Source organism: Panthera onca, chromosome B4 (genome assembly GCF_046562875.1).
Source record: "Panthera onca isolate mPanOnc1 chromosome B4, mPanOnc1 haplotype 2, whole genome shotgun sequence".
In the NCBI taxonomy this organism is placed as follows: domain Eukaryota; kingdom Metazoa; phylum Chordata; class Mammalia; order Carnivora; family Felidae; genus Panthera; species Panthera onca.
In genome coordinates this window covers 46,644,623-46,653,688 of record NC_138345.1, presented here as the reverse complement: position 1 = coordinate 46,653,688, position 9,066 = coordinate 46,644,623, and positions in this window count along the sequence as shown.

Below are 9,066 nucleotides of genomic sequence, written 5' to 3'. Positions count from 1 at the left end.
TCTCAGGATAAATAAATAAACATTAAAAAAAAAAAAAAAAAGCTCTCCAGGGCCTGACCTCACCACAGACCAATTAAGTCAGAATTTCTGGGAGTGGAGCCCAGGCATGGGTATGTTTTAAAAAATCTTTCCACATGATTATGTTTTGCAGCCAGGGTTGCAAACCACTGCCTTAAACAGATATGTGGGATTAGATGCAAAGAATGAGGAAGGGGGAGAAGTCGGGATCCTGGCCGGGGTAACTAGGTGGATGATGATTCTGTTTTGTAGAAGAGGTAACCCAGGAAGAACACATGTGGGGGTGGAGAGGAGAGATGAGTAGTCTTGCATGAGCGGAGTTTGAAATGGAAATGCGCAGATGCACTGGAGGCCGTGGAGTTCTAATAGAGACAGGGAGAGACTTGGGAAGGAGCTTAGAGGCGAAGATGGAAACTGGGGGGAAGGTGTGGTTGTACCAGGAGCATAAGGAGGGGGCCCTAAGTGGGGTCCTAGTGCTGGCAAAGGCCATTCCATCCCTAAAGGGATTGTCTCCTGATATCCCAGTCCCACCTCAACCACTGGGACATCTCCACCAAGATCCTTCCAGAGAGAGGACCTAAGTACTGTCCACAGAACCACATGACACGCTGAATGAACGTACTGAGAGTCTTCCTCTGGCTTGGAATTCAAAGGTTGAGGAGGCAGCAACCAGGGCTTGCCTGGAAAATTGTTGGATCTGCCAAAGAAGAACAAACGTGGCTAACTATCCAATGCCTTTCCTCAAACCTGCAGAATCAGACAAATCAGCCGGGACAGTTGTTCCAAATATAAATTCTCCTTGTCAGACCCAGAGCTACTAAATCAGAACCTCCAGGAGACGGCCCTGGGACACGGCATTTTTAACAAGTTCCCGTGTGACTCTGAAGGTAGTGTGAGGGGTGCCTGGACGGCTCAGTTGGCTAAGCATCGGACTCTTGATTTATGCTCAGGTCATGATCTCCCCGTTGGTGAGGTCGAGCCCCACATCAGGCTCTGTGCTGACAGTGTGAAGCCTGCTTGGGATTCTATCTCTCTCTCTCTCTCTCTCTCTCTCTCTCTGCCCCCACCCCCATTCTCTCTCAAAAATAAATAAATAAACTTTAAAAAAAAAAAAAAGTGTGAGTTCAGCAAGCACCGCTCTGTTAACAAGGGAGGTCTCCCTCCTTGCTCTGGTTTGTAACAAAGACTGTCCTGGCTTTCCCAACTTGGCCCAGGAAGGCAGAAAGTGATTGGCTTGATATGGCACAATCAATGGAACGATTTTATGAGTCAGTCCTGTCACTGGAAACATTCAGCTTCCAATCTGCACCTCCCCTCCTCCCCTTGTCCAGAGTCATGTTCAGCCCAGGACACACTCACCCAGTTTTCCTAAGAGAAAACATTGCCAGAAGCAGCTTACTGCCTTAAATTTAGGAAGATAAATCCTTTCTGAGCCTACCTGCTGGCATATGCTCATCGATTTCCAGTTTGGTTTATACAGGCTGGAAGGTCCTTGTTCATCTATTTGGTTCGAGTCAGTTTAGAAAAGTAATGCACTTGAAAAAAAAAAGAAGAAGATTGCAATTGATCTTTGGGGGGGGTCAATCTAAAATGGTTCTCTGATTTTTGCTTTGGGGATGCTTTTCTCGTTTATATTTGAAGTTGGTTCTTGTGTGGTTCTCGTAGGAAACAGCACTTTCCCAAGCTCAGCAAAGAAAAGCCTCAGGGAAATAAAACTTGGATGTGATGAAATGCACTCAGCCCAAAAACTAAAGAATTTCCTTTCTTTCCTCCAAGCCTCAGGCTTGTAAGTAGCTTTTATCACATTGGATTTAAGTGTTCTTATATGAAAAAATAAAAATAAAAAAAAATTAGAACCTCATGGTGGATCAGCTGAAATCCATCAAAATTATTTCAGAAGAAATGGAGACACCAGAACAGACCAGAGGGAATTTGACAGTGGTGTTCTCTAAATGAGATGTTATAATCCCAATTAGCCTGTGACAAACAAAAAGACGCCTTTCTCCCCAAAACTGTATTCGTTCATGCAACAAATGCTCCTATATGTGCAGACACTGTGCTGGGCCCTGGGAAATACAGAAGGAAACAAAACGAGTTCCTGTCTTCCTGAAGCACACAGAAGAGTAGGAGAAAAGCAGGTAAGCCAGCCAATAAATATAACTTCAAATTTTAAGTACTCGGACACAAAAAGGCTGGTCCTCTGAAGACCAGCTACCGTGAGAGCCCAGCATTACTCAACTGGTAGGAGGCCTCATAAAGGATGCCACATTGGACTGAGGTATAAACACTGTCAGGAAGAGTTTGGGGAGATTTGGGAAGAGTCGGGACAAGACCCAAGTGGGAGGCACGTAGAGCTGGGCCCCTCAAGGGAAGGACTTACAGAAAAACTAGTCTCTGAAGGGAATTATTGGCACCATGAGAACTCTAACTCGCAGGGTCAGACCCAAGAAGGACTGGCAAACCAGACAGGAGAGAGGCAAGGAGTCCTGGAAGGGATCACAAGATGGAGAAATGTCAGTTCCCTAGACCCAGGGGCAGCCAGGCAGGGTTTGAGGTGCCCAGAGCCCCAGACTGCCCATGTCTTGGCAATGAGCAGCAGCGTCCGCTTACTGCTTGTCTTAAAATATTCGTGTCACTTCCTAGGTGTCCCAGTAGGTGAATATGAGAGGTCCTGCCTAAGGGTTTAGGCCAAACCTAAACCTCATGAAAATCTACCTGGGATTAACCTCGTCTAGATACATAAGTTAACTCCTCAAATTTCTTCACTATATATAGGAAAGCCTTTCAGACTGGAATGCCTTTCTGGAAGAAAAGATGTTGAGAAAAGCAGGGATGTAGGAGGCCATAGCCTCGCTACCATAGATAGCGAGGTAATGCTCTTTGTCACATCACCCACCCTAAGGGCATATGAGAAAGGTCGTGGAAAGCCAGGTCACAGGGGTGGGTCACGAATCCTCGGTCACAACACCTGGTGACATGCATCACTTCTCCACTTTGCAATCAACTTCTGTTTTGTTACTGATTTGACTGGAATGATTTTTTTTACCGGCATGATATATTTGCATACACAAAGTGATTAAGATTAAGGGCAATGGTTTCACCTCACTGTGGAAGTGACTCTGTACCTTACAATTACATCTGATCTCTGGCTACACGCATAGATGTGTTGTGTAGGTGAGTTGCACACGTGTAGGTGGGTTGCACATGCATAGATGTGTTGTGTAGGTGAGTTGCACACGTGCAGACACCCCGCACCCATACTAGGGATCTCCGAGACTCTCACAGACTGCCGGAAAAGATACTTGGAGAGCCAGCAAACTCCTTTTATCCTTTATGCAGAATTGATAAAGAACTATCTTTCTTGGAGCACCTGGGTGGCTCAGTCAGTTGAGCATCCAACTCTTGATTTTGGCTCAAGTCATGATCCCAGGGTCGTGGGATCAAGCCTCGAGCTGGGTTCTGCTGAGCATAAAGCCTACTTCAGATTCTCTCTCTCTCTCTTTCTCCATCTGCCCTTCTTCCCCACTTGAGCACTCTCTCTCTCTCTAAAATAAAAAGTTTTTTCAATTATTCTAACGAAAAAGAATGATCTTTTTTCCTATCCTCTTATTTCCTCTTTAAATAACATGTAACACACACGTGCACACACACACACACACACACACACACATACACACACATACATACCAACTCCCTGGGTGGGCAAAGTTTTCAGGTTCCCGTTTGGTATGTCACAGCCACCGGGTGTGTCAGGAAAAGGAAGGGACAGAAGGCCCAACCAATGCCTTTGAAGGGGGCTATGGGACCATTGGGCCACCTGTTCTGCTGTCATTACCGCAGACAGCAGAGGGGCAGCAAGGGGTTGTGTGTAAGAGATCCCAAGGCAGCCCACCCGGCTTTGACCCTCAGCCCTATCACTTGGTCGCTATGTCACCTTAGGGCTCCCATTTCTGCAGGTATGAAGCAAAAGGGAGATACGTAATCATAATAACTCATACGGTTTTTATAAGTATGAAATGAAAGAACCACAAAAAGAACCACCTTGTTCGCAGGCCAGGGTCCGCGCCTTTTGGAGGCTGCTTCTCCTCACATCATCCCCCTCATTCATGATGCGAGGGCTTCTGGGAACTTAGAGACAAAAATAACCTCTCTTACTAAGCCATTCTGTGATGCGGTTGCCCAGTTGCATGGACCGCTCAGGACACTCTGGGAATTGTCCCTTCATGTGTTCCTGGATTTCTGGTTCTCAAGGCCTTAACTTTCATTTCACCTCATGATACCTTTTTCTTCCTTATTTTGCCAGGTCCCTGATTTTCTAACCCTTCCTTCCTACCTAGGGGCCTTCTCTCCCCACCCTTCCCTCACTCCCACACTCCCTCCCCAGTTCAGCTTTGTCTGCCTCCCTCTCTGGCAGCTACTTAAGTACACTCAGATGCTCCCTCTGACCCGCTCCCTGGTTCCCAAAGTGTTCGACGAGTTCACGGGTTTATGACTCAGATGACTAAGCTCAGGCTATGCAACACAACCCACAAACCTTTTTGATTTTGCTGAGAATACAAACCATGAGTTTCTTTCTTATGCAATTAATCGCCCTCAAAGAACAACATGGACCTGTTTTTTTGTACTTAAAAAATGATAGCTTTTGTGTAAAGAACTCCATCGGGCTATATTTCAGGCATTGACTGCATGTTCCTGAGGCAGGGGGTGCACGCTAAGTTCAAGTCTCTTTGCAGAGGAGTCCACATGATTGATCATCGTATCACAATACAGCGTTATTAAATACAGATGCAAAGTATTCGCATGGTCACTTCCATTCCAAAGCAAAGCTGTGAGGAATTGTTCTGTAAAATAAAACTACCAGCCAGGGGATGGATTATGACAACCAAAAATAACACACTTACTAACAGGTGAGGGTGTGTCAAATGAAGAGCATTTTCCTTTTCCCCTGAGGGCTGAGGGAGTGTTTGGGGTTGCAGGTGTGGGAGAAGAAAACTGCACAGTAAAACCGATAACCCCTCCACGGTCCTTAGAATCCAATGCCAGGAACAACAACATCCCAAGTAAAACTCAAAAACCCCAACAGTTCCAAGACTCCTTGAGCCTCCTAGTCCAGCCTACTCCCAACACGGGACGCCCTGTATCATCCTCAACAGAGCGTCATTGAGCTTGAATACAGCCAGCAGGAGTTAACCCACCACTTTGCAGGAAGCTCTTCTGGGAGCTGCATCCCTGAAATTTCTAACCATTCGGCCACTTGTTAGAAGCAAAAGGGAGATAAATGGTCATAATAACTCATACGGTTTTTATAAGTATGAAATGATATTATACAAATAGAGCCCTTAAAATGGAACCTGGCACAGAGTAAGCTCCCAATAAATGAGACCCGTGTCGAGGATAACATAGCCTGCAGAAGTCTTGCCCTCTCCAGGTGAAATAGCTCCATTTCCATCAACCGTGCTGTATATCATGTAATTCTAGAAACAGCTCCCCTGTTAGAAGCTGCCCAATTACAGTGAGACGCGCAGAAATGGATTTAATAATCTGAGGTGGGGTAACATGTCCCCAGTTCAGCGAGAACAGCAGCTGCCCTGATCCAGACTTCACAATTTTATCAGTGCTGCCTTTGATCGCGTTGGCGTTTTGCCTGCTGAACCACACTGCCAGTCGGTATCCAAGCCTTTCCAAACAATATTTATGTAATTTACTTGGGAGGTATGAATACATCTACATTCATTAAACTAAATTCTTGGTTTGGGATCTTCATTCCAGTCTTTTGCAATACATTTGTATTCTCATTTTTTTTATTCAGTCTTTTCCTAATGTTGTGTCGCGTGCAAAATTTGATAAACCCATGCTTTGTTTTTAACCGGGTGGTTGATAAAAGTGTTACCCAAACAGATCGAAAGACAAAGCCCTGTGGGAAACCGCTAGAGACCTCCATCTCTAAATGATCTCTTCTTGAATGTTTGCCTTATGATTGCACCTAACTCTATTACCATTACCCCTGCCTTTTTCCATCTTGTTCATAAAGATATTGTGCCAAAATCAATATACGCTTTTTCCGCTTCAATTTCTTATGGGTAAAAAATGTTGATCTGGATTTATTCCTTCTCAGGGAAAGAGAGAGAAAGTAGTTTTATGTAATCACAGGATACGGTGCTAGTCCCCCTCCTACCACGCCGCAGAGCTCAGGGCAAAGCTACATGTGTTTGTCAGAGTTTTTTTTTTTGAGTTGATAGAAATCCCACAGGAATGATAGACAATAATATGAACTGATGCAGCTTGTACACATGCAGTAACCAAATTCCATCAAAATTTCACCTTTTCTTTTCCAATTTTTTTAATGTTTATTTATTTTTTGAGAGACAGAGCGAGAGCAGGGGAAGGGCAGAGAGAGAGAGGGAGACACAGAGTCTGAAGCAGGTTCCAGGCTCTAAGCTGTCAGCACAGAGCCTGACACGGGACTCGAACCGACGAACCTGAGCTGAAGTCGGATGCTTAACCGACTGAGCCACTCAGATGCCCCCACCTTCTTTTCTCTTGAGATCATCATGCTTGGATCTGGTGCTTGAGACACGTGGGTCAGGTCACAACTATAGAACTGTTACTTTCAAAGGTTTTTCAAGGGCTGCCTCAGAAATGTGCCCTCAGGAACTACACGGGAGTAAAAGACTCCAGAGGGCTGGGACAAAGCCCCCTGAGGGGACAGATAACTCCATACAACCAGGAAAACAGGAAGGTGCTGGGGATGGGATTTGACTCAGTATGGGAGTCAGGGAAGAGGAAGGATTATCACGCTGGCAGGGAAAATGAAGAATCCTGTCTTGTCTTACAAGTCCTCCTCTGACACTCTACTTTCCCAAGAGGCAAATGTTCCCTTGGCTTGGGGCTCATCGGGGAGTGACCTGGGGTTAACCACAATATGCCCATCGTCACCCCCTCCTTCTCTCCACAGCTTGCATGCGGAAGGGAGAGGAGACACTAGACAGGAAGTCAGGGGAAGAAAAGGCAATTCGGGAGGCAAAGTAAAATGAGAAGGAAGCTTAAAATACAGAGTGACCATGGCCGTTTTATTGGATTCTTTATTCAAACACCCACTTTGGGGCGGGGGGGTGGGGGGGGGTCTAAAACTGGCCACGCAAGTGTTGCCAGTAGACAAAACACAGAACCCGAAATCTGGCCCCAGTCGTATTGAGTCCACTAGGCCTGAGTTCTCTCCTCTGTAAAATGAAGGCCAGGGGGCCCAACTGAAGAAGGTCTGTGACCTCAAACGCCAACATTGTAGGCACTGGAGTGTTCCATTCTGAAGGGTTCAGAGAGTTCTAGCAATCTGGAGGTGGCAGAAGTGAGGGTCAGGCACTGATACCCTGCCACACAGACCCATCTGCATACCTGGAACGTCCTGAAGCCACGGCTGGGGGCGGGGGGTGGACAAAGCATTGTCTGCCCTGGATGGAAGAGATTCTAGAAGACGACCACAGGCTGGACCATCCCATGTGCAAAGCCAACAATCTACAACCCGGAGGCCGATTTCCCAGACCCCAGGTTTCAGCAGTCCACACTTGAGAAAGATTTTTCTGACGCTCCAATTCCAAAATACTTCCATGCTTCAGATCGGGGCTGGAACAGCAGCAAACCTGCAAACCCCGATAGCAACAGAAGGAAGTGGGCCAGGAAGGAAAAGATCAGCTGGGCACAGTTCGGCTCTCAGCAATAATGACAAGGCTAGAAATGAAGGAAGGAAACCCAGAATGCATGGGGGCAGGGGACCGGGAGGGATGGGCTTTACTGCTGCCTTTCCAGGGCCAGGCTGTACTCTTTGTTTTGGCACGCTTTCCCTGACAAAAAGTCAATGTTCTCACCACATAAATATTCGTCGACATTAATAACAACAGCATCTGACACCGTTATCCGTAAAAATGCCAGATTGCATGCAAATGGGCTGCTAGAATACCTTGGAGAGTTTCACAAAACTAACACACGGGGCAATGAACGTCTGGCAGGGGACATGGGTCCTTTAATGATGGTGGGAGGGAGGACACGAACAGCTCATACATACAAGCCTTTTAAAATGGGACCCATTTGCCTCAAGCCCACTGAATGTCTCTGGTTCTGCCTCTGCACCGGGCCCTCCCTGAGGCTGATCTCTGAGGTTTTACCGCCATCAAGTGGAAGCATGGGGTATGGCAGCGGCAGAAGAGCCTCCGCGTGACGCCAGAGGCAGAGAGGAGACTCTGACAGTGAAAGATGAGAAGAAGGTTGCTGAGTTTCACTTCATTATCACCCATTTAGTTCAAAGGAGATGCCATTTTGGTTCCCAGCCATCAATCAACCGGCGTCACTCGAGGCCCAAGCTGGGCTAAATTTGCACCTTCTATTTCAGCCCAGTGAAGATGGAAACCTACAGGAAGTCTTTGAAACCCTCTTGTCCGATATCGTAGTAATTGTCAGGTGCCCAAACCTCCAGTTCCTGTGATGTCCCTATTTTAACAGAAGAGTTTAATTATGGCCCGAACACGTAAGACCTGAAGACAGGGTAGCAGCCACGGACAGGGTTTGACAAGATCTGTTTGAACGGGGAGCAGTTATCTACCTGCCGACAAGAAACAAGGATTCAGCGAGGTGATGGTCTACTTGTCCAAACTCTGTATTTCTTGGGAGAGAAGCCAGCAATGGGCGCCATTTCCATGTTTTCTCCCGTTTTTGAAGAAGCGGACATGAGGACTGCCATCATGGGATTACAAAAGCCCGGCAGATCCTTGCCCCTAACAAGAAAGCAGATTCAAGGTATTCTGTGGCTTTGCCTTTCACTCAGCCCCCTTCGCTTGGTTGATGGGCTAACGACCAGAGGAGTAAAGAAAAGAGGGAAGGGAATATGTATTTCTTGAGTACCTACACTGTGGTAGATAATACACGTGAAATTATATTGTCTTCACCTGACAACAACCTCACTGAGAAAAGATTAACCTCTTAAGAAAGATTAGAATGGTCTAGAAGGATCCATCTCATTATTTGTAATTCCCCCTTTTCAATACAAACTAGGCTGAT